The sequence below is a fragment of the Pleurodeles waltl genome, chromosome 6, assembly GCF_031143425.1.
Source record: "Pleurodeles waltl isolate 20211129_DDA chromosome 6, aPleWal1.hap1.20221129, whole genome shotgun sequence".
Taxonomy (NCBI): Eukaryota; Metazoa; Chordata; class Amphibia; order Caudata; family Salamandridae; genus Pleurodeles; species Pleurodeles waltl.
The window spans coordinates 351,307,347-351,328,585 of NC_090445.1; positions in this window are offsets into that span (position 1 = coordinate 351,307,347).

Consider the following 21,239-nt stretch of genomic DNA (forward strand, 5'->3'; position numbering starts at 1 on the left):
TATCAGTTTACCACTGTGACAGAGGTAATTAGTGAGTCCTCACTCAGATGTCTTGTATGGTATGTGTAGATAGGCACAGTGTCCCCAGATGTTACTGTGCTAAATGTTAAGTGATTAGTAGGCATGCTACCTACCCATGCAGGATTCTGTTGAGTAAGGAGTACAGGATATGTCTCTATCGACGACCATGAGAATGTGCAAAGTACTGGGCAAGTGTGACAAGTATGATCCTCATCAAGTAAATGAGTGCAAAAGTTCCCACATCAGCAGTTTACACCAGCATTGCTGTAGTTTCGCCCATGGTGTCCTAATGTTGTAGCATGTATTGACGAAGGCTTGGCCTGCCATGTCATAGCAGCAGATAATGATGTTGTTACTCTGTGTGAATGTTAGGTTGGTATTGGCCCATTGCACCCTGTCTTTCTCTGCCACCCTCTCTCCCTCTCCTCCTCTCTCTTTGTGGGCATCAGCATCATCAGGCAAAGGAGAAAGGGCACCAGTGAGTGGGGAAGCTGCAGCACATGGAACCCAGGAGGCTGATACTAGTGGCACTGAGGTGACCAGTGGGACAGAGGGTGCGGGGAGCGCCACGGGGGACAGAATCGACAACAACATCTTCCGATTCCTCCTCTGATGGATGCTCCCTGGCAGTGGTGGACCCATCTGGGACCATGCCAGCACATCCTTGTCTGCCACCCCCTTACCAGTACTGCCCTTCCTGTAGCTCCCCACCCAGTTGCCCGTGCCTGTTCACCCAGGAGGGTGAGCATCTCCATTGCCGCAGGCACCTCTGCCCCTGCCCCAGTCAACCCTGCTGCCCTCAGTGAGGAGGCTATCGACCTACTGAGGTCTATCTCTGTGGGGCAGTCAACCATCGTAAATGCCATCCAGAGACTGGCATCACAGATGCAGCAGTTCAATGCCTACCTGGAAGGCATTCACGGTGCCCTGGCTGCCCTGCAGAGATCATTTCAGGTTCTGGCCTCCTCATTGACAGCAGCCGGTGTCCCTTCTTCTTCCGTCCTCTCCTCCAGCTACCTGTTCCCAATCCCACGGCCCTTTCCCCACACCCATCCAAGGCACACTTTCATACCATCATGCAACCACTCCAATAGACACGGTTCACAAGGACAAACCCAAGACCACAAAAGCCACCACTGCCATGTAAAGACACAACAGACATGTGCAGACACAAAAACATCCACTCTCTACATGGACTTCCCCACTGCCTCCCCGCTCACAGACACTACACCACTCAAACCTGCAGTCACCGCATCATGACTCCCAGATCCTGCCACATGTGCCCTCATTTCCACTGTCACCATAATAGCAGACCACATACATGCACCCCATACACCACATGCACACTCAGCACAACTGTCAACACCCCCACATGCATCACATCCACCCTACCTGCAGACACCGCCACAACATACATTCACACATCCACCCTGCCATCTCCCTGCATCTCCCCCCTCTTCCCACTGCACCTAAACACCCACACTCACCCACCGAACAGTCACACAGCACACACATGGCATCCACGCTCACACCTGCATCCATGGCACCTCTACGTACACACCTCTCAACTACTCCCCCTCCCTCCATTCCCAAATGCTATTCCTATGACCACCCTTGTGTCCCTAAAAATGGTTTCCTGCAGGAATGTTGCCTGTTCCCTCCCACTGTCCCAGTCCATGTTCCCCCAAGCACCCTGTTATCCTCCCCAAGCCCCTGCCTTCCACCTCCCAGTCCTCCCATGGTCCCCCTGGTACAAGCCATGCCCCTGCCCCAGCTAAGACTTCTACCCCCAAACCCAAAGCCTCCCAAACCCAAAGCCAAGCCCCCTCCCCCAAAAGCAAAGTCCAATCCTAAACCTAACAACCCAAACCAAAGACCCCTCTCTAAAGGCATACCTAGGGTCCCCCCTCCCAAACCCCTACCTTGTCACCCTGACTTTCCCCTGAGGTGCCTGCGTGCCCCATTGATTCCCCTGCTATGTGGAGGCCACATTGCAGTCAGGAGTCAAGTTGGGGCCATGGACATTGGCCTGTTTGCCTGGTGTACCTCATGCAGTTGGACTGGCCAGTAGGCCTATGTTGTACATATTTCTGTAATATATTGCCATTTCTATTTAATATATCTGCACCAGATACCCGTTGGTGTCAAGGGTAACAAACTTGTCCTGGCTTTCCTTCCACATGTATATGTTGTATATGTGCATTTTGTTGTGTGTGGTTTGTGCGTGAGTGTGTGTATGTGTGTGTGTGTGTATTGGTACGAGTGTTTGTTTGCGTGTGTGTGTGGGCATGGCTAGCCGTGGCAGGGTTGTGTGTTGTGTGTGTACTAACGTCCTTCCCTCCAGTGTGTGCTAAGTGCCTGTACTTACAGTTGTTGTCTTCACCGGCGTCGCTGGTTCTGGAGTTGTATGGCCAGCAACAGCAGTGGGAAGTCTTCCATAGTGGCTGCAGACATGCCTGTGTTCCTGAAGGTGGGTGTCCCCTTTTATGTAGTTTGTTTCTGCCCGTCTTTTCGTGGCAGGGCAACCGCAGCAGAAATCCTGGCGGAATGCAACCTTGTAATATGGTCGGCGGAAACATGGTTCCCGCCAGACTGGAGATGCCTACTGCTGGCCGAAGCGGCCCGTCCGCACTGGCGGTACTGGCTGTGACTTGGCTGTGTTCTTCTCAGAACACCGCCATGGTCATAATATGGCAGTACACTGCCCAGGGCAATGCGACCGCCACCTACACTGTGGCGGTCCTTGGACCGCCAAACTCATAATGAGGGCCTTAATTTTTAAAAATTCATATCTCTGGTTCCCTTAATGGATTTTTGTCGTGTTAGTGTTATTTTAAAGATAAAAATATAATCTATTTTTATAAATTGGAGTTGGATTTTTATTGTGTGCTGTGTTTTACTTATATGCTGTTTTGTGGTCTTTAAATGCTTTACATACCTGTCTCCTAAATTAAGCCTAACTGCTCCTTGCCAAGCTACCAAGAGTGGAGCTGTGATTACTTTATTGAGACCTGACTCGACCTAGAGGGGATTTGTGGTACATTGCTAAGTGTAAATACTTATCTGCCCTTACTAATAATCCACTTTCCAACAGTTAGTTTAAAGGATTTATGGTTCAATTGAAGTTTCGACTCACATTCTTCATATTCAAACATACAGGTGTCTACAAACAGTATTTAAGGCAGAAAGGGAAGTCTCATTGAGTTAAAAACATAGAGGGATCATTGAGTTAAAAGCACAGGGAACAATCAATAGAACACAGGTTTGATTCCTTTTAATGCTGACTCTTCCGCCTTCCTTCCAAGTTTGTTACCAATTAGAATGTATTTTTAGTTCTTAGCTCATTTTAAACGCTATCTCTTTTATGCTGTACTAATAAATTCAAATGCCATCTTTGCACTATGGCAATAAATGTGTGAGTATTTGTTTATTAGTTGCAGTTGCTCTAAAAAATGTCTAGTTTGTTCATGTTTATTTTCAGTGCCAGTGTGTGTACTTTTAAACAGTGTTGAGGATCCATGCTTCCAACGCAGAGCTACTGGGGGGAAGCGCTGATCACTGTGATGGATCTGTAGGTAAGTTGAATGGCCAAAAAACATATCTAATCAGTTTACACCTCAGGGAGGGACACACTGAGACCCACCCATACCGCCCATGGGGTCAGGGTACCCAGATCCTACCCCTTTATACAACATTTCTGTATGTGTGCTCGTGTGTGTTTCACTCAATATGTGTGTGCATCTGTGTCTTTATTTTTTAAAGAGTCTTGGATCCTCAAAGCTACAGGGGCCACGCTGAGCACTGCAATGTATCTGAAGTTATAGTTATGGTGACCAGGGACGGGGATTTTTCATATTTTTGTCCTTAATAACTTTGCACCAGTTTGCCAAATGTGTGCAAAACTTTGCAGACCTGGTGCCCCTGTTTCATTTTGGCAGGATTGAAAGCTTTGTGACGTTTTGAAGGGGACTCGATGTCCCAGGAGCCCTTGGGAGAAGGGGCAATGACAGGAACCTGCTCCAGCAGCACCAACAGTGCATAAAATTGCTTCTGCCTTCCCGCAGCTCTGGACGTTTTCAAGGGGACTTGTTGTCCCAGGAGCCCTTGGGAGAAGAGGGCGGCGACAGGAACCTGCTCCAGCAGCACCAACAGTGCAAAAAAGCGCTTCTGCCTTCCCGCGTACCCGTCAGAGATCATCTGAGGCCAGGCTCCGCCACCCCTCTTGGTCTTAAGGTAGGGATTAGACACTGATTTTTTCAAACACTATTTCCATTTCAAATAAAAGCTATATTATGGGGAAACGCAAGGCAAAAAGGAGTCCTGCAGGGGGTGCAACTTCATCCAAAATCCCCAAAATTCACAAAATTCCTCAAAAGCTCTCTAATTGTGTAACAAATGAAATTGAGTCAGTAATTGAAGAAGTAGAGTCTATCTTGAAGGGGAAAGAGAAGCGAACCTCTAAAGGGTTGAAAAGTGACTTACTCTCACCCTTTTTCAAACCTAGATTGCCAAATAAGGGAGATATTGCCTGCAAGAAAAATGCCTTGACAGGTTTGTTGTTAACAGGGGAATCTGGTGAACCTAAAACAGAGGCTAATAAAAGTAGTCCCCTACATAGTAATGCTGAGGGTGTCCCAATATGTAGTGCAATTGTCCATGAAATTCCTTGTAAAAATCGTTTTTTGCCACTGGAGACTTTTGACCAATCGACAGGATCCAGTAAATTTGATTCGAATGTGGAAATATCTATCCACTGGCTTAATGGAGTGTTCTCCCAGGAGGAAGTGGTTAATGTTATTAATGGTTTAAAAAAAGAGGTAACATAGCTTAAACAAATGATGATGGAGGTACTTAAGCTCCTCCTACCCATTGCAATGAAAAGAGATATTGAAAGTACTCAAAGAGAAGGCCCATCTCTATATAACATCGTAGAGCAGAGGAATACGACAAGCAAGGGTTCTCCTAGGCTAGTTGTGAGGAGGAGGGTACCATTGGCAAGTTCCAAAAACCATCATAGGGCAACTGGTCAAAATAGCCCTTAGACATTGACTCGTCCTCGTGTGCATATGGCATGGGATTCGAGCACTGTGCAGCCCTCTATTAAAAACCTTAATAGAGCTTATCCAATTTACATGTGTGGAGTACCTCCCCACCTCCTAATGTATGGGAAGACAGCTTGTCATTAAGGAATAAAGTCAAACATTAGATAAGACATGTTTGGCAATGTGGTTCTATTGTACATTCAAATATAATTTCTGCCAAACGTTACACAGAGAAATCAGGGTGCTGGGATACTATTGAATTAATGCTTGTCAGTCCCATGTTGGTAAAAGGTCTGATATGCCTGGAGACATGTAACCCATTAAGAAATGGTTCAAATATTGTTTTTAAAAGTTCTTGGTCTGACCGAGGCACTGGGGGTAGCGGGGTCTCTACTACCATAAGTACAGAGCCATATCATATGGGAACTGAGGACCCAATTCCATCTGTGGGGTTGCATTCTATGGCTGCTAGGAGGGAGTGCGTAAACTTTAATGGAGAAGAGAGTTCACAGAGAACAATGTAAGCAGATAATCTCTCAGACATTGACTGACTGCATTTACCATCCGCCCTGTAAATAACAACTTACATGTTGATGCAAGTAATCATCAAATAGAAACTAGGGTGCTCTTGGAATCGACTACTCCTAGGGGATCTGATCTAGCCGAAGAATCAAACAGGGTGGAAATTAATAGGAGAACAAGTATAATCCCTAGCTTTGAGTTCCCAAAGAATGATCATGTGGGACATGTGTTTTTTTCACCCTCATTCATTTAATGGAATATAGCTGGTATATGAAATAAGACTGATGACACGGAGTGAGGACAGTTTATAGATAGCTTTAACATTTGCTTATTTCAGGTAACGTGGACCACTGCAAATGTTTATAGGCAAGGGTTTACATCATTTTGTAGGGAGGGTAGCCCATCTGCAGCTGGGAGAGCAGGTGGGGGTCTTGTTACATGGGTAAAAATCTCCCAGGTGGGTGAAATGAAAAAAATCCATGTAGACTCAGCTGATATATTGGCAGTTTCAATTAAGCTACATTAGGGTCCCCTGCTTCTGTGTGTCAATATATATAATAGACCAGGTTCTCCAAGCCTAACTTCTAATTCTATTAGTATGCTGAGTGCTCTTGTCTCAAAATTTCTTCCCTCATATTTTGTAATTGTAGCCGGAGATTTTATTTCTGTCCCTAGAGCCTAACTCCATCTTTTCTGAGCTAACGGAGGTAGAAGACTTTATATGGGGAATTGCAGGTCATTCAACTTATGATAACACATGGACTTCGGCCAGGAAATGGGCACTTTCCATCAGGTACTCCATCGAATCCAACATTTTTCAGAGGGTCCTATAGCAGTCATATTGATTTTGTGCTCATTGATGTAAGGATCTGGCATGAAATCAAAGACCTCAGGATGGGAGTGCAATGCTGTAGTGATCATTCACCTATTTTGGTTGTGTTTGATAGGTGGTTTTTGGCTAAAGAAGATATTCAGAAGAAGCATGATGACATGCGCCCCATAGTGGTGACAAATAACAAGCATGCCATAAAATGGGAGACTTTGATAAATTCAACTGAATTAGTGGCTAAAATGCACAATTTAGTCTCCATTCATCATTTAGCCGCTGTATCTAGTACACACACATCGGATAAGATTATGGGCACTCATGCAGAATTCTACTCTTCCTTGAAAGAGCTATTTTTTAGAGTCAGCAAAGGAAATAAACAGCCGAAAATAGTCAAATGCAATAGATGGTTTAATAAAGTGTGTATAAAGGCCAAGTGCAGTCTCTTGGAGGCAATCAAACAAAAAGATCAATGAATATTTTGGCGAGACAAGAGTATGCCTCTGCAATTAGGACTAGTAAAACTAACTGGGAGGAGGCAACCTGGCAGGAATTGCTATTAGCAGCAAAGAAAAGTAACCCTAAGCAATGCTGAATGTTGGTAGCCCAAAGGGGGTGGAAAGAGAATCCCAGATCTGATTGTCATATACCACCTGATGATTGGACTTGGTATTTTACTGAACTCTATACGCAGGAGTCTGTGCCTTTAACCGGCACAGGGAGAGTAAGGGTGATTGACAACACTTGCGTAGGTGGTTTTACACCGTTTACTATAAGAGAAACGGAGATAGCCATTAAGGCCCAAAAATCAGGAAAGGCGTCTGGCTCAGATTGAATTTCATCCGATTTGTTTAAATCGGATCTTAAATTTTGGGGCCCCTATATAAATAGTGTGCCCAATGCTGTTTTGCCAGGTAGTAACCCCCCCCGCTCCTGGAAAGATGTAATAATTGTCCCAATTTACAAAAAAGGAGATAGGTCAGTCCTGGGCAATTATAGACCAATGAGTTTGCTTGACAATTTTCAGAAAATGCCTTTGACATGCTTCCCCAGCACAAATTATGGGAGATTTTGGGTTGAGCTGGTGTCCAGGGTCCTTTGCTAAAACTGATCCAGGAATTATATTCTGAGAGTTATGCTAGAGTAAGGTTGGGACTAAATGGGGAACTTACAGGAGAGTTCCCACTATAGAAAGGGGTAAGACAGAGGTGTGTGTTGTATCCTGTAGGAGGCTGGACTGGCTTGTAGTGAGTACCAAGGGGTACTTGCACCTTGCACCAGGCCCAGTTATCCCTTATTAGTGTATAGGGTGTCTAGCAGCTTAGGCTGATAGATAATGGTAGCTTAGCAAAGCAGCTCAGGCTGAACTAGGAGACGTGTGAAGCTACTACAGTACCACTTAGTGTCATATGCACAATATCATAAGAAAACACAATACACAGTTATACTAAAAATAAAGGTACTTTATTTTTATGACAATATGCCAAAGTATCTTAGAGTGTACCCTCAGTGAGAGGATAGGAAATATACACAAGATATATATACGCAATAGCAAAAATATGCAGTATAGTCTTAGAAAACAGTGCAAACAATGTATAGTTACAATAGGATGCAATGGGGAAACATAGGGATAGGGGCAACACAAACCATATACTCCAGAAGTGGAATGCGAACCACGAATGGACCCCAAACCTATGTGACCTTGTAGAGGGTCGCTGGGACTATTAGAAAATAGTGAGAGTTAGCAAAATAACCCACCCCAAGACCCTGAAAAGTGAGTGCAAAGTGCACCAAAGTTCCCCTAAGGACAAAATAGTCGTGTTAGAGGGAGAATGCAAGGAAAACACAACTCAGCAATGCAACAACGATGGATTCCTGTCTGAAGGTACCTGTGGAACAAGGGGACCAAGTCCAAAAGTCACAAGCAGCTCGGAGATGGGCAGATGCCCAAGAAATGCCAGCGGTTGGTGCAAAGAAGCTCTTACTAGGCTGAAGAACTGTGAATACTGCAGGAACGACAAGGGTTAGAGACTTCCCCTTGGGAGGACGGATCCCCCACGCCTTGGAGAGTCGTGCAGAAGTGTTTTCCCGCCGAATGGACGCCAACAAGCCTTGCTACATGCAAATCGTGCGTTTGGCGTTTTTGGACGCTGCTGGGGCCCAGGAGGGACCAGGAGGTCGCAAATTGGACCTGCAGAGAGAGGGGACGTCGAGCAAGACAAAGAGCCCTCACTGAAGCAGGTAGCACCCGGAGAAGTGCCAGAAACAGGCACTACGAGGATGCGTGAAACGGTGCTCGCCGAAGTTGCACAAAGGAGTCCCACATCGCCGGAGACCAACTTAGAAAGTCGTGCAATGCAGGTTAGAGTGCCGTGGACCCAGGCTTGGCTGTGCACACAGGATTTCCGCCGGAAGTGCACAGGGGCCGGAGAAGCTTGCAAAGTCGCGGTTCCCAGCAATGCAGCCCAGCGAGGTGAGGCAAGGACTTACCTCCACCAAACTTGGGCTGAAGAGTCACTGGACTGTGGGGGTCACTTGGACGGTGTCGCTGGATTCGAGGGACCTCGCTCGTCGTGCTGAGAGGAGACCCAAGGGACCGGAGATGCAGCTTTTTGGTGCCTGCGGTTGCAGGGGGAAGATTCCGTCGACCCACGGGAGATTTCTTCGGAGCTTCTGGTGCAGAGAGGAGGCAGACTACCCCCACAGCATGCACAAGCAGGAAAACAGTCGAGAAGGCGGCAGGATCAGCGTTACAGAGTTGCAGTAGTCGTCTTTGCTACTATGTTGCAGGTTTGCAGGCTTCCAGCGCGGTCAGCGGTCGATTCCTTATCAGAAGGTGAAGAGGGAGATGCAGAGGAACTCGGCTGAGCTCATGCATTCGTTATCTAAAGTTTCCCCAGAGACAGAGACCCTAAATAGCCAGAAAAGAGGGTTTGGCTACCTAGGAGAGAGGAAAGGCTACTAACACCTGAAGGAGCCTATCACAAGGAGTCTCTGACGTCACCTGGTGGCACTGGCCACTCAGAGCAGTCCAGTGTGCCAGCAGCACCTCTGTTTCCAAGATGGCAGAGGTCTGGAGCACACTGGAGGAGCTCTGGACACCTCCCAGGGGAGGTGCAGGTCAGGGGAGTGGTCACTCCCCTTTCCTTTGTCCAGTTTCGCGCCAGAGCAGGGGCTAAGGGGTCCCTGAACCGGTGTAGACTGGCTTATGCAGAATTGGGCACATCTGTGCCCAACAAAGCATTTCCAGAGGCTGGGGGAGGCTACTCCTCCCCTGCCTTCACACCATTTTCCAAAGGGAGAGGGTGTCACACCCTCTCTCAGAGGAAGTTCTTTGTTCTGCCATCCTGGGCCAGGCCTGGCTGGACCCCAGGAGGGCAGCTGCCTGTCTGAGGGGTTGGCAGCAGCAGCAGCTGCAGAGAAACCCCAGGAAGGGCAGTCTGGCAGTACCAGGGTCTGTGCTACAGACCACTGGGATCATGGAGTTGTACCAATAATGCCAGAATGGCATAGAGGGGGCAATTCCATGATCATAGACATGTTACATGGCCATATTCGGAGTTACCATGGTGAAGCTACATATAGGTAGTGACCTATATGTAGTGCACGCGTGTAATGGTGTCCCCGCACTCACAAAGTTCAGTGAATTGGCTCTGAACAATGTGGGGGCACCTTGGCTAGTGCCAGGGTGCCCTCACACTAAGTAACTTTGCACCTAACCTTTACCAGGTAAAGGTTAGACATATAGGTGACTTATAAGTTACTTAAGTGCAGTGTAAAATGGCTGTGAAATAACGTGGACGTTATTTCACTCAGGCTGCAGTGGCAGGCCTGTGTAAGAATTGTCAGAGCTCCCTATGGGTGGCAAAAGAAATGCTGCAGCCCATAGGGATCTCCTGGAACCCCAATACCCTGGGTACCTCAGTACCATATACTAGGGAATTATAAGGGTGTTCCAGTAAGCCAATGTAAATTGGTAAAAATGGTCACTAGCCTGTCAGTGACAATTTTGAAAGAAATGAGAGAGCATAACCACTGAGGTTCTGATTAGCAGAGCCTCAGTGAGACAGTTAGTCACTACACAGGTAACACATTCAGGCACACTTATGAGCACTGGGGCCCTGGGTTACCAGGGTCCCAGTGACACATACAACTAAAACAACATATATACAGTGAAAAATGGGGGTAACATGCCAGGCAAGATGGTACTTTCCTACACAACCCCCCCCCAAACGAAGGACAATAAGACTAGCCATTACCTGATGAGTCTTCATTGTCTAAGTGGAAATATCTGGAGAGTCCATCTGCATTGGAGTGGCTACTCCCAGGTCTATGTTCCACTGTATAGTCCATTCCCTGTAGGGATATGGACCACCTCAACAATTTAGGATTTTCACCTTTCATTTGTTTTAGCCAAAGTAGAGGTTTGTGGTCTGTCTGAACAATGAAGTGAGTGCCAAACAGGTATGGCCTCAACTTCTTCAGAGCCCAGACCACAGCAAAGACCTGCCTCTCAATGGCAGACCAACGCTTTTCTCTAGGGGTCAACCTTCTACTAATAAAAGCAACAGGTTGATCCTGGCCCTCAGAATTAAGTTGTGATAGGACTGCCCCTACTCCTAATTCAGATGCATCAGTTTGGACATAGAATTTTTTAGAGTAACAAGGGCTTTTCAGGACAGGTGCAGAGCACATGGCCTGCTTCAGCTCCTCAAAAGCTTTCTGACAGTTTGCTGTCCATAATACCTTTTTAGGCATTTTCTTGGATGTGAGGTCATTAAGAGGGGCTGCAATGGAGCCATAGTTCTTAATGAACCTCCTGTAATACCCAGTGAGGCCTAGGAAGGCTCTCACCTGAGTCTGAGTGGTAGGGGGAATCCAATCAATAATAGTTTGGATTTTCCCCTGAAGTGGTGCAATCTGTTCCCCACCAACAAGGTGTCCCAGATAAACCACCTTACCCTGCCCTATCTGGCACTTTGAAGCCTTGATAGTGAGGCCTGCCTTTTGCAGGGCCTCCAAAACTTTCCAAAGGTGGACCAGGTGATCATCCCAGCTGGAGCTAAAGACAGCTATATCATCCAAATATGCTGCACTGAAAGCTTCCAGCCCTTGCAGGACTGTGTTCACCAACCTCTGAAAAGTGGCAGGTGCATTTTTCAAACCAAAAGGCATTACAGTAAACTGGTAATGTCCTCCAATGGTAGAAAATGCAGTTTTAGGTTTAGCATCTTCTGACATTTTGATCTGCCAATACCCTGCAGTCAAATCAAAAGTGCTTAGATACTTGGCAGATGCCAGTGTATCTATTAGCTCATCTGCCCTGGGTATAGGGTGAGCATCTGTTTTGGTTACCAAGTTGAGACCTCTATAGTCTACACAAAACCTCATTTCCTTCTTTCCATCTTTAGAATTGGGTTTTGGTACCAGTACCACAGGAGAAGCCCATGGACTGTCAGAGTGCTCAACCACTCCTAGTTCCAACATTTTCTGAACCTCTTGCTTTATGCAGTCCCTGACATGGTCAGGCTGCCTATAGATCTTACTTTTGACAGGTAAACTGTCTCCAGTATCTATAGTGTGCTCACACCAAGAAGTGGTGCCTGGCACAATGGAGAAGAGTTCTGAAAATTGTCCTAGGAGATTTATGCAATTATCTTTCTGCTCAGCAGTAAGACAATCAGCCAAAACTACACCTTCCACAAGAGCATCTTGTTCTGTGGAAGAGAAGAGATCAGGTAGAGGATCACTGTCTTCTTCCTGTCCCTCATCTGTTGCCATGAGCAGGGTGAGATCAGCCCTGTCATAGTAGGGTTTTAGGCGGTTGACATGGAGCACCCTAAGGGGACTCCTGGCAGTGCCTAAGTCAACCAAGTAGGTGACTTCACCCTTCTTTTCAACAATTGTGTGTGGACCACTCCATTTATCTTGGAGTGCTCTTGGGGCCACAGGCTCCAAGACCCACACTTTCTGCCCTGGTTGGTACTGAACCAAAACAGCCTTCTGATCATGCCATTGCTTCTGGAGCTCTTGGCTGGCCTGAAGGTTTTTACTGGCCTTTTTCATGTACTCAGCCATCCTTGATCTGAGGCCAAGTACATAATCCACAATATCCTGCTTAGGAGCTTTTAAAGGTTGTTCCCAACCCTCCTTTACAAGTGTGAGTGGACCCCTAACAGGGTGTCCAAAAAGAAGTTCAAAGGGGCTGAAGCCCACTCCTTTCTGGGGTACCTCCCTGTAGGCAAAAAGGAGGCATGGTAGAAGGATATCCCATCTCCTGCGGAGTTTTTCAGGGAGTCCCATAATCATGCCTTTGAGAGTTTTATTAAATCTCTCCACCAGTCCATTTGTTTGTGGATGATAGGGTGTTGTGAACTTGTAAGTTACACCACACTCCTTCCACATGGCCTTTAAGTATGCAGACATGAAATTGCTTCCTCTGTCTGATACTACTTCCTTTGGGAAGCCCACCCTGGAAAATATTCCCAGGAGGGCCTTTGCCACTGCAGGAGCTGTAGTGGTCCTTAAAGGAATAGCTTCAGGATATCTTGTGGCATGGTCCACTACCACCAAGATAAACCTATTGCCTGAAGCAGTAGGAGGGTCAAGGGGGCCAACTATGTCAACCCCTACCCTTTCAAAGGGAACCCCAACCACAGGCAGTGGGATAAGGGGTGCCTTTGGAGTGCCACCTGTCTTGCCACTGGCTTGACAGGTTTCACAGGACTTACAAAATTCTTTTGTGTCCTCAGACATCCTAGGCCAATGAAACAGTGGTACCAATCTGTCCCAAGTTTTCATTTGACCCAGGTGCCCAGCTAAGGGAATGTCATGTGCCAGTGTTAGGAGGAACTTTCTGTACTCCTGAGGAATCACTAATCTCCTGGCAGCTCCAGGTTTAGGATCCCTTTGCTCAGTGTACAAGAGGTTGTCCTCCCAGTAAACTCTGTGTGAGTCACTGACATCCCCATTAGCCTGTTTGACAGCTTGCTGTCTGAGACCCTCTAATGTGGGACAGGTTTGCTGTGCCACACTCAGCTCCTCTCTGGCAGGTCCCCCTTCACCCAAAAGCTCAGCAGTGTCTGCTTCCAGCTCCTCTGGTGTCGGTTCTGCACAGGGAGGGAATTCTTCTTCCTCAGAAGTAGAATCCACTGTAGAGGGAGGGATAGTAGGAAGTGGTTTGCTTCTACTAGCCCTAGCTTTAGGGAGCACTTGGTCCATTGTTCCAGGATCCAAGCTTCCCTGTCCTTTTTGCTTTTTGGCCTGAGCCCTTGTCAAAGCAAAAATATGCCCTGGGATGCCCAGCATTGCTGCATGGGCCTCCAACTCCACATCTGACCAAGCTGATGTCTCCAAATCGTTCCCTAATAGACAGTCTACAGGTAAATCTGAAGCTACCACAACTTTCTTTGGACCAGATACCCCCCCCCAGTTGAGATTTACAACAGCCATGGGGTGGCTTTGTGTTATGTTGTGAGCATCGGTTACTTGGTACTGGTGTCCAAGTATGTGTTGTTCAGGGTGCACCAGTTTCTCAATCACCATTGTGACACTGGCACCTGTGTCCCTGTAGGCCTGGACCTCAACACCATTTATTAGGGTTAGTTGCTTGTACTTCTCCAAGTTATGGGGGCAAGCAACCAAAGTGGCTAAGTCAATAGCCCCTTCAGAGACTAAAGTAGCCTCTGTGGTCTCCCTAATCAGACCAACCCCAACTAAATTACCAAAAGTGAGCCCAGCTACTCCCTTGGATTGGCTATTAGTAGGTTTGCTCCCACCACCACTGCTATTAGTAGGGACACTAGGTGTAGCAGTAGGGGTTGTAGTGGTAGGAGCTGTGGTGCCTTTCTTTGGACAACTGGGATCTGTTGTCCAATGGCCTTTTATCTTACATAAATAGCACCATGGTTTCTTTTCCTTGTTCTGATTAAAGGAGGATTTGGGCCCACCACCCCCACCAGAGTGTTTTTGTGGGCCTGATGAAGACTCATTTTTAGATTTGTCCCCACCCTTGTCAGAAGACTTACCATCCTTCTTTTTGTTGCCATCTTTGTCACCCCCTGTATGAACTTTTCTGTTCACTCTTGTTCTGACCCATTTGTCTGCCTTCTTTCCCAATTCTTGGGGAGAGGTCAGATCAGAGTCCACCAAGTACTGGTGCAACAAATCAGACACACAATTATTAAGAATATGCTCTCTCAGGATTAAGTTATACAGGCTGTCATAATCAGTAACTTTACTGCCATGTAACCACCCCTCCAAGGCCTTCACTGCCTGGTCAATGAAATCAACCCAGTCTTGTGAAGACTCCTTTTTGGTATCTCTGAACTTGATCCTGTACTGTTCAGTGGTTAAGCCATAACCATCCAGGAGTGCATTCTTAAGAACTTGGAAATTGTTAGCATCATTTTCTTTTACAGTAAGGAGCCTATCCCTACCTTTTCCAGTAAATGATAGCCATAGGATAGCAGCCCACTGCTTTTGAGGGACATCCTGTACAGCACAGGCCCTCTCAAGTGCAGCAAACCACTTGTTAATGTCATCCCCCTCCTTGTAAGGGGGAACTATCTTATGCAGATTCCTGGAATCATGCTCTTTTGCAGGATGACTATGGGGAATACTGCTGCTGCCACCATGGGTATCTAAACCCATTTTCTGTCTTTCCCTCTCTATTTCTAAAGACTGTCTATCCAAATCCAGCTGTTGCTTCTTGAGCTTCAGTCTGGTTTGCTCCACTCTCAATCTATTGAGCTCCCTTTCCAACAATCTGTCATCAGGGTGGGTGGGAGGGACATTTCTAGATACAGAGGTATGATGGGAATGAACAGAAGGAGACCTGTCCCTTACAGAGGGCACCCTAACAGCTTGGCTACCAGTATAATGTGAGAGCACATCATCAGTATGATGTGATTCAACCTCTGTACCAACTATGCTAGACTGTCTAGTAATGGGCAGGCTGAGAAGTTTCTTTCCTGAACCTTTTCCTGGGGGAGTCCCTGGATCAGATTGAGAACCATTAGCTACTTTTTCTACAGATTGGGCACTTATGGCCTTATCCTGTACTCTAAGCATATTAATTAACAGTTCTAAAGAAGGATTCTTCCCTACACTCAAACCTCTCTCTATGCAGAGACTCCTTGCTCCTTTCCAGCTAAGGTGATCATATGCAAGTTTGGACAGTTCAACTTTTTGGCCTGTGCCAGACATTTTTAGAGAGAGTTAAAGTGATAGACAAAGAGAAAAAAAAGTTTTCAGAACTTTTTTGGAAAGACAGAAAAAACTTTTTAAACTTTTAAGAACTTTTTGAAAGTTTAGAAGTACTTTTCAGCACTTAGAAAAGAGTGAAAAGAGGAAATGCAAAACTTTTTGGCTATGTGTATATACACTGACCTTGTTTTGTATATTTTTCTCTTATGAAAAGTACAATGACAAGAGTGGTAAGTAGTCTCAAAGCACTTATCCCACCACTGCACAACCAATGTAGGAGGCTGGACTGGCTTGTAGTGAGTACCAAGGGGTACTTGCACCTTGCACCAGGCCCAGTTATCCCTTATTAGTGTATAGGGTGTCTAGCAGCTTAGGCTGATAGATAATGGTAGCTTAGCAAAGCAGCTCAGGCTGAACTAGGAGACGTGTGAAGCTACTACAGTACCACTTAGTGTCATATGCACAATATCATAAGAAAACACAATACACAGTTATACTAAAAATAAAGGTACTTTATTTTTATGACAATATGCCAAAGTATCTTAGAGTGTACCCTCAGTGAGAGGATAGGAAATATACACAAGATATATATACGCAATAGCAAAAATATGCAGTATAGTCTTAGAAAACAGTGCAAACAATGTATAGTTACAATAGGATGCAATGGGGAAACATAGGGATAGGGGCAACACAAACCATATACTCCAGAAGTGGAATGCGAACCACGAATGGACCCCAAACCTATGTGACCTTGTAGAGGGTCGCTGGGACTATTAGAAAATAGTGAGAGTTAGCAAAATAACCCACCCCAAGACCCTGAAAAGTGAGTGCAAAGTGCACCAAAGTTCCCCTAAGGACAAAATAGTCGTGTTAGAGGGAGAATGCAAGGAAAACACAACTCAGCAATGCAACAACGATGGATTCCTGTCTGAAGGTACCTGTGGAACAAGGGGACCAAGTCCAAAAGTCACAAGCAGCTCGGAGATGGGCAGATGCCCAAGAAATGCCAGCGGTTGGTGCAAAGAAGCTCTTACTAGGCTGAAGAACTGTGAATACTGCAGGAACGACAAGGGTTAGAGACTTCCCCTTGGGAGGACGGATCCCCCACGCCTTGGAGAGTCGTGCAGAAGTGTTTTCCCGCCGAATGGACGCCAACAAGCCTTGCTACACGCAAATCGTGCGTTTGGCGTTTTTGGACGCTGCTGGGGCCCAGGAGGGACCAGGAGGTCGCAAATTGGACCTGCAGGGAGAGGGGACGTCGAGCAAGACAAAGAGCCCTCACTGAAGCAGGTAGCACCCGGAGAAGTGCCAGAAACAGGCACTACGAGGATGCGTGAAACGGTGCTCGCCGAAGTTGCACAAAGGAGTCCCACGTCGCCGGAGACCAACTTAGAAAGTCGTGCAATGCAGGTTAGAGTGCCGTGGACCCAGGCTTGGCTGTGCACACAGGATTTCCGCCGGAAGTGCACAGGGGCCGGAGAAGCTTGCAAAGTCGCGGTTCCCAGCAATGCAGCCCAGCGAGGTGAGGCAAGGACTTACCTCCACCAAACTTGGGCTGAAGAGTCACTGGACTGTGGGGGTCACTTGGACGGTGTCGCTGGATTCGAGGGACCTCGCTCGTCGTGCTGAGAGGAGACCCAAGGGACCGGAGATGCAGCTTTTTGGTGCCTGCGGTTGCAGGGGGAAGATTTTGTCGACCCACGGGAGATTTCTTCGGAGCTTCTGGTGCAGAGAGGAGGCAGACTACCCCCACAGCATGCACAAGCAGGAAAACAGTCGAGAAGGCGGCAGGATCAGCGTTACAGAGTTGCAGTAGTCGTCTTTGCTACTATGTTGCAGGTTTGCAGGCTTCCAGCGCGGTCAGCGGTCGATTCCTTATCAGAAGGTGAAGAGGGAGATGCAGAGGAACTCGGCTGAGCTCATGCATTCGTTATCTAAAGTTTCCCCAGAGACAGAGACCCTAAATAGCCAGAAAAGAGGGTTTGGCTACCTAGGAGAGAGGAAAGGCTACTAACACCTGAAGGAGCCTATCACAAGGAGTCTCTGACGTCACCTGGTGGCACTGGCCACTCAGAGCAGTCCAGTGTGCCAGCAGCACCTCTGTTTCCAAGATGGCAGAGGTCTGGAGCACACTGGAGGAGCTCTGGACACCTCCCAGGGGAGGTGCAGGTCAGGGGAGTGGTCACTCCCCTTTCCTTTGTCCAGTTTCGCGCCAGAGCAGGGGCTAAGGGGTCCCTGAACCGGTGTAGACTGGCTTATGCAGAATTGGGCACATCTGTGCCCAACAAAGCATTTCCAGAGGCTGGGGGAGGCTACTCCTCCCCTGCCTTCACACCATTTTCCAAAGGGAGAGGGTGTCACACCCTCTCTCAGAGGAAGTTCTTTGTTCTGCCATCCTGGGCCAGGCCTGGCTGGACCCCAGGAGGGCAGCTGCCTGTCTGAGGGGTTGGCAGCAGCAGCAGCTGCAGAGAAACCCCAGGAAGGGCAGTCTGGCAGTACCAGGGTCTGTGCTACAGACCACTGGGATCATGGAGTTGTACCAATAATGCCAGGATGGCATAGAGGGGGCAGTTCCATGATCATAGACATGTTACATGGCCATATTCGGAGTTACCATGGTGAAGCTACATATAGGTAGTGACCTATATGTAGTGCACGCGTGTAATGGTGTCCCCGCACTCACAAAGTTCAGTGAATTGGCTCTGAACAATGTGGGGGCACCTTGGCTAGTGCCAGGGTGCCCTCACACTAAGTAACTTTGCACCTAACCTTTACCAGGTAAAGGTTAGACATATAGGTGACTTATAAGTTACTTAAGTGCAGTGTAAAATGGCTGTGAAATAACGTGGACGTTATTTCACTCAGGCTGCAGTGGCAGGCCTGTGTAAGAATTGTCAGAGCTCCCTATGGGTGGCAAAAGAAATGCTGCAGCCCATAGGGATCTCCTGGAACCCCAATACCCTGGGTACCTCAGTACCATATACTAGGGAATTATAAGGGTGTTCCAGTAAGCCAATGTAAATTGGTAAAAATGGTCACTAGCCTGTCAGTGACAATTTTGAAAGAAATGAGAGAGCATAACCACTGAGGTTCTGATTAGCAGAGCCTCAGTGAGACAGTTAGTCACTACACAGGTAACACATTCAGGCACACTTATGAGCACTGGGGCCCTGGGTTACCAGGGTCCCAGTGACACATACAACTAAAACAACATATATACAGTGAAAAATGGGGGTAACATGCCAGGCAAGATGGTACTTTCCTACATATCCCACACTCTTTTTACTTTTTATAAACACTTGTATACCTTATTTATATGAATGGGATAATGATGCCCCAAAGCTGGGCGGGGTAAAGGATGGAGGATTCTCATAAATGGTCAGCCCAACTGTCAAAGTGTAGCATGTCCGTGAAGCAAAAGGCAGGGGGTATTTTAAGATTTGTGTGTAGATCTTGCAGTTTTTCTATTACTCCAGCGATGGCAATATATAAAACTCAAGCCAGAGGGGGAGCCCTGTATGGTACAGAGGTATGAGTTTATGGCAGATTGCAGGATCTAGAGAAAGCGGAAATTGTCTTCTTAAAGAACTTGTAAAGATCCCCTTGAGTTCTCCAATATTGCCTTTTCAAATAGATCTGAATTTATATTCCATTGCAGTTATAGCTGCTATGAGGCCATTGCAGTATTGGATTAGATTATGGTCCATAGAAACTTTAGATCCGTATAGAGCATGGCTCAGGGCAATGTTAGCTGCTCCACAAATTGAAAAAAATCCCATGGTTTAGATATGTGAAAAGTACTTTTTTAAAACTTGGGTTGGGCTTGTACTGTTCTGATCCTCTTCACCTCCCAAAGAATGCTGTACAGACTTTGAAAGACGTCTATTGGGCTAATCTGCAGGTAGCAGAGTTGGCATTGGTTCCGTCTGCCAGTATGACAGACAGTTTTTTATCAGCTAAGTGCCATTAGGAATTTGAACACTTTGGACATGATTACATCACCTTTAGCACAAGCATTTTGGGGGTCATTCTGACCCTGGCGGTCGGTGATAAAGCGGCGGCCAACCCGCCAACAGGCCGGCGGTCAAAAAAATGCAATTCTGACCCTGGCGGGAACCGCCAACACAGCCCGCCGCATTAACACTCCGACCGCCACGGCGGAACAAACAAACAGCGCGGCGGTCACCGCCAACAGCCAGGCGGCAGACAATGTACCGCCCACCCTATCACGACCCACCAATCCGCCACCTTTTCCGGGGCGGGAGCACCGCCGATAAAAACACGGCGGAAACAGACATTTCCAATGGAAAACGCTCACCTCGAGACACTCCACGCGGAATCCGGACAGCATGGAACCCGAATTGAACATCATACCTGCTCTCGTCTACCTGCTCATCTACCACGAGTACGAACTCCGGCGCAGACGTCAACGGTGAGTACTGCACCTACGACACACGGGAGGGGGGAGGAAGAAAGGTTATGGGCATACACATATGCGACCCCCCCACCCCCCCAATATGTACACACCAATGCAGAGCAGGAAGTCACAGTGACACCACACAAAGACCCTTTAAAAATACAATGACACAACCAAATTTGGAATAAATTTTCATGTACAAAAAAAGCACCTGGAAATAATTGAGCAACCGTGAAAAATATTTACAAAAACCAAAAAGATATACACATCAGTGTATCACTGAAGTAACAAGTCCTGCACATCCTACGAATCTAACATGTCCGTGGGCCAAGGTTCTGCGAAACAAGGGCAAAGCCCACACACGAGACCTGAGTCCTTTGGAGAGAACACTGCAGGGGCATTGGTTGTCAAAACTACAGGCACCTCAGGGGGAAGGGAAGGGGGGGCCACCACAGCCACATGAGTCCATGACGCCAGATCCACGAGGAGCTACCATGCCCACTGTGCCATCCTGGGGAGTGCAAAGCCACAGTCTCTCAATGTCTCTACAGTGGGTGGGTTGCCCACTGTACCATCCTGGGGAGTGCAAAGCCACAGTCTCTCAAGTCTCTGCAGTGGGTGGGTTGCCCACTGGACCATCCTGGGGAGTGGAAAGCCACAGTCTCTCAAGTCTCTACAGTGGGTGGATTGCCCACTGTGCCATCCTGGGGAGTGCAAAGCCACAGTCTCTCAGGTGGATTACAGAGTCCACTGGTCAAGGAGGAGGCATGGTGGGCACAGTGAACCATAAACAGTGCCTGAGACGGCGGGACCCAGCGCAGCGGTGCATGACATGGCGATGTCCAGCGGAGCGGTGCTTGACAGGAAGGGCCCAGCGGAGCGGTGCTTGACAGGAAGGGCCCAGCGGAGCGGTGCTTGAGACGGCGGGGCCCTGTTCAGCGGTACCTGTCTTCACGGCGGGGCCCTGTTCAGCGGTACCTGTCTTCACGGCGGGGCCCTGTTCAGCGGTGCTCTTCTGCACGGCGGGGCCCTGTTCAGCGGTACCTGTCTTCACGGCGGGGCCCTGTTCAGCGGTACCTGTCTTCACGCGGGGCCCTGTTCAGCGGTACCTGTCTTCACGGCGGGGCCCTGTTCAGCGGTACCTGTCTTCACGGCGGGGCCCTGTTCAGCGGTGCTCTTCTGCACGGCGGGGCCCTGTTCAGCG